This window comes from Orycteropus afer, unplaced genomic scaffold (assembly GCF_000298275.1).
Source record: "Orycteropus afer afer isolate SDZICR_OR568_19922 unplaced genomic scaffold, OryAfe1.0 scaffold00125, whole genome shotgun sequence".
Taxonomy (NCBI): Eukaryota; Metazoa; Chordata; class Mammalia; order Tubulidentata; family Orycteropodidae; genus Orycteropus; species Orycteropus afer.
The window spans coordinates 4,236,633-4,242,135 of NW_006921712.1; positions in this window are offsets into that span (position 1 = coordinate 4,236,633).

Sequence of the window (5,503 nt, forward strand, 5' to 3'; positions counted from 1 at the left end):
ATGATATCCTTCTTTTTTTTTAGAGCAAGAAAAGTTTTATTCTGCACCCCTGGGTGAGGTTCACAGGTCCCCGAGAGAGACCCGGGCGAGGTTCATGGGTCCCTGAGAAGGGCCGAGAAGTCACGCTGCCCAGGTGAAAGAAAAGGGTTTTTATAGTGTTACTTTTCCTTTTCCTCAGTGGACAGGATTGAGAGCAGGGTATGTGTTACAGTAACCAATAAGGTTAAAACACCCTATTAGCATGGGGGCAGGAAGTAGAGCTTAAGTACTTCATTAACATAGTGGGCAGGAAATGGTTGGGGGCTTTCCTGAGTAAGAGTCAGGTGCTGGGGTCTTTCATAAGTAAGGGGTATGTGCTGGGGTTTCGTATGGGCTCTGGTTAGGTGCTTCCTTTTTGACCAGTTCTTATAATTCCCTCTGGCTTAATCATACACCCGCCTGGCCAGCTGTGCTCCTGCCTAACATTCCAGCCTTTTTTTGGTGATAAAAAGGGTGAAGTTATCATTCTGGCTGCTTCCTGCTGAACTGGGTCAGACTGGGGTTAAAGGCTGGCATCAATGGGAATTGGGTTGGTTGGTAGGCAAGTGTATGGGTGTAGAAGTAGTTGGTTAACAGTAACTCTGGACATTTCTTTGAGCAGATTTTGGAGGAATCTAAGGAAGCAAGGGGTGAAAAGAAAAAAGAGACTTATTAGTATAAGAGGTCTTATAAGAAGTAATAACCAGTCTGTTAATGGTGATTGGAGCCATTCAAATGATGAGGTTCCCATTCAATGTCTATTAAGTAGTTCCTCACTCAGTCGAGTCAATGTATCGATGTTTTGTTCCACCAGACTGGATTTGTTGATATAATAACAGCATTCTTCTTTAAGAAAGAGCCAGGTTCTTTTTCTGCTGTTAAAAGGTCTAGGGCTCTTCCATTCTGTAAAGTAACTTGGGCTAAAGAGGTTAGTTGTCATTGGAGGGAAGCCAGAGAATCTGCAGTGGTTTCAAGTGTTACCTCCAGATGGGTTTGGAAATCTTGGGCTGATATTATACTATGACCCAAGGCTCCACCTGCTATTCCTCCCATTGCAAAAGTGGAGGCTAAACTGAGGCCTACCATGATATGTAGAAACGCAGCTCTTCTAGTCCTTGTTTCAGGTTGTATGAGGAAAATTCAGATTCCCCATATAAAGTGAGTTGGGGTGCTATTGTTACTGGAAAGCAGGGTCTTGGAGTGATGGAGTTTAAACATTTAGTTAAAAGTTCCATTACACCAAAAGTAAGTGCTGGGTGCTGCATAAGTATAGGTCATAATAAAGATGTTTTGTGAGCAGAAACTGTGCCTCAGGGGTGTAGATAAGGTGTTGTTGGTGAAAAAACAAACTCAGGAAGGATGTGTCTGGTTAAGGGTTTCGGTTCCCAAAGGAGCACTTGTAGCAGAGGAGTGGTGCAGGAAGGATTGGGTGTGGGTGTCGGTGATGGTTGAGTGGAATTAATGGGTACAGCTGCAAGTAAAGGTTGCAGAAGAGAGGCATAAAGGAAACAGTGGGAAATACTGAGTAAAGTGTGAGAATGGTTAAGAAAGAATAAAGTATGTTGAATAATTTATACCCATGAAGACACCAGGACCTTCTGAGGTCTAATACAGAAAAATGAGTGGTAGATGGTGGAATATGAGACAGGAGTGTGTAAGGATTGGGGACAACAGGGTGAATAGGGATTACAGTTTCATTAATAAGGCATAAGTCTTGTACTAGGCGATATGAGCCATCAGGTTTCCTTACTGGTAGGAAGGGGATATTATAAGGTGAATGTGTGGGAATTAAAAGCCCTTAGACAAAAGATGCTGGATAAGAGGTTTCAGTCCCTGTCGGTTTGTTGAAGAAATTGGAAACTGGCATCTTGAGGGAAAATGAGAAGGGTTCTTTAAGTGAATAAGAACAGGTGAGTGGTGGGTAGTAAATGGTAGAAGTGGAAATGTTCATACAATGGGATTCACTAAATCAGGAGATAAAGGAGGGTTTGGTGTGGATGTTGGAGTAGGGATTAGCAATAATAAAAGTGTTGCTGAGAGGTCCTGTGCCCAGTGTAGGGTGACCCCTAATTTTAAAAGAAGGTCTCTTCCTAAAAGTGGGGTGGGGCAGGTAGATATCACTAAAAATGAGTGTGTAATAATTCTTTTGTCTATAAGGCATGTGACAGGACCTGTTACCTGGGGTCTGGAGGGGCACCCATCAATTCCCATCACTGAGACTGGGGAGGGGTATAATTAATTGCCCTGGGAAGGAAGGTAAGACAGAATAGGTAGTCCCCGTATCGACCAAGAAGGAGGTCAACTTACCTGCTACCTTGAGTGTTACCCTGGGCTCGGCAAGAGTGATCGGGGTGGACGAGTCGGGGCTCCTTCAGTCGTCAGTTGCCAGACCCAGAACAGTCAACAGCGAGTCATCGGTTGGAGGGACTGGCCTTCCATGTCTTGGCACCGAGGGACAGTCACTTTTCCAATGTCCCATTTGACCGCACGCCGGACAAGGTCTGGAAGGTTGTTGTGGGTGTGGACAACGGCTGGCCCAGTGGCCTTCCTCTACTGATTTAAAGCAGGTTCCAGTTGGTAGGTTGTTTCTGGCTGGTTGAGTAGGTGCCGGCCTCAGGGCTGCCACTAAGGCATGGGCTTGTAAATTAATCTTCTGGAGAGTGCAGGATTCCCTATCTGCCTCAGCCTGTTCCTCCCAGGTGTTAAAGACTTTAAAGGCCATATTCACCAGGTCTCTGATGGGAGTCTGGGGGCCCTCTTCTGCCTTTTTCAGTTTCTTTGTAATATCAGGAGCAGATTGGGTGATAAAGTGAGTAGCTAATAGAGTAACTCCTGCCAGGGAGGTTGGGTCTAAGCAAGTTTATTGTAAAAGGGCCTCAGTGAGGTGATTAAGAAAAGCCGCAGGGTTCTCATTAGAGAGTTGAGTAATCTCCCACAGTTTGTTGAAGTTAACAGCTTTATGTGAAACAGCCTGTAGGCCTGCTAGGAGGCACTGGAGCATTTTGTCCCTGCGAGTGTGGCCATTCCACCCAGATTGGGTGTCTAGTTGGTATTCCCATCCAGGGTCCTGCCCAGGAACGGCTTCTGGACCCACTGGCATGGTAGAGTCAGTTAAATGAATTTGATTGGCATGTTCCCGAGCAGCCCCAAGAACACGTTCCCTTTTGTCAGAATTTAAAGTGGAAGAAAGAATGACATAAATGTCATGCCAAGTTAAGTCACAGGCTTGAGAGAGGTAATGAAATTCCTTAATATAGGTGGTGGCATTGTGAGAAAGGGAATGCAGATGTTTTTCAGTCTAAGTTGGTGAGGGAGAAAAGAATATGGACATGGACAGTACCTTCAAAGTTAGCCACTTTGAAGGGCCTATTGAGAATGGGTGTGGCTGCTCACCGGGAGGGGTAAAAAAGGACTCTGGGGAAGTGGTGTCCAGAGATGTTGGTGAAGAGGAAGGTGGGGGTGGCGGAGAGGGTGCAGTGGGGTTAACAGGAGGTGGAGATGAAAGTGCCTGTCCTGAATAAGGGGGTGGTGTGTGAAGTAGGGATGAAAGAGATTCAGGTGGGTCAGAAAAAGAGGAAGTTGGGTGCTCTCGTGGATGGGTCTCATAAAAGATTCTTAATCTAGATGGACTGAGGCTAACACCATAATCTTTTTTAAATCCCTTTGGAAAATTTTTGATCATGTATTCTAGCACAGCAGATTTACTGGGGGTACCTCCCATAGTGACAGTGGTGCACACAAAACAAAAGACAAGTCCTGAGGACCTCTCTGATGCCTGATCATCCGCCCTTCTTACAAAGCTTTCAGTGGGTCTTTGGCTAAAGTGTCTCCGTATAAACCCCGGAGCAGAGGGCTAAGCCACACCGTTATGCCATTCTGACCTCACACAGAATGCAACTTCAGGCCCATTCAAATCTGGGACTTTTGTCTTGGAACTTCACATATATCATTCACACTAAACAGTCATACAGACAGACACCAACCCTAATGAAACTGAATGTGAACTCTCTACTATAGCTGCTAGAGGGACTTGAACCCTCTACCCTACCTAATCTGGCCAAAGGGGACTTGAACCCCTGAAGGGGCCAAAGGGGACTCTAACCCCAGAGACTCCAGGCTAGGGGAATTGAGAGGGGTTGAGGAGTCTTTTGAGGGGGTTTGAATAGGAGTTTTGTGAGTTAGGAGAATTTGGGTGGTATTTCAAGTAAAGCAGAGAAAGAGAGAGAGAGAGAGGGGAGAGAGGGGAGAGAGAGAGAGAGAGACAGACAGACAGGAGCACAGGTGAAAGAAAACTTGGATGTAGGGAACCTCCGGCCATTTGTCTGTGCTGTGGCAGAAATTATCGAGATCAGTGAGGATATTAAAATCAAAAGTTTCTTGCTCAGGCCACCGAGAATTATTATCTAGTGGATATTGGGGCCAAGCAGTAGTGCAATAGAAAATTAGGCGTTTGGAACGTAAGTCCTGAGCCAGGCCCAGGGCGCCAAGATTGAATAAGAGACACCCCAGAGGAGTAGTTGGGTCTGGCTTGGAGTTCTGGTTACCCATGATCCCTTAAGTCCCAAGGGAAAGATTCTGTCAAAGGACCAGCATCCCAGCCGCTTTTGGCAGAATCCCAGAACTGGAGACTGGAAGAAAACAGTGGACGTCTCCGCTGTAGTCTTCAGTCTTAGAATGAAAAGATAGGAAATCCAAGGCATCCCTAGGATGCCTCTTTCTTTATGCCGGGGGAGTCTCAAACGCAGCACCAGCAATTTCTGGAATGAAAGGGACAGAGACTCTGGAATAGGAACCAGGACTTGGAATCTAGGTGCCCAGGATTGGGAAACTAATTAAAAATAGGAAACTCACCGGTTTTGGATGGTGGCAGCTGGTGGTTCCTGGTCTGTGAAAAGGAGGAGGAGAGGGAGAAGGGGAGAGTGCAGCCCTCTGTTCCAGCAGAGATTACTTGCACCCCACTTCCCCTTTCCTGTGTTTCGGCACTCGATGTAAGGTCATGATAAGGAAGGGAAATGACACAGAAGGTAGAGCAAGGAAAGCTTTATTCTGCGCCCCCAGGTGAGGTTCATGGGTCCCTGAGAGGGACCTGGGCGAGGTTTATGAGTCCCTGAGAGGGGCCCGGGTGAGGTTCATGGGTCCCTGAGAGGGGCCAAGAAGTTGCCAATACCAGGCTGTTATTGACTACTGTGACTGTATAGTAGGTTTTGAGATCCAGTATTGAGAGCCCTCCTACTTTGATCTTCTTCTTCAGTAGTGCTTTGCTTATCCGAGGTCTCTTTCCTTTCCAAATAAAGTTAGTGATTGGTTTTCCATACCCCTAAAGAATGTTGATGAGATCTGGATTGGGATTGCAATGAATTAGATTGCTTTGTGTAGCATTGACATTCTCACAATGTTCAATCTTCCTATCCATGAGCATGGGATGTTCTTCCATTTATGTAGATCTCTTATGGTTTCTTGAAGTAGTTTTTTATAGTTTTCTTTG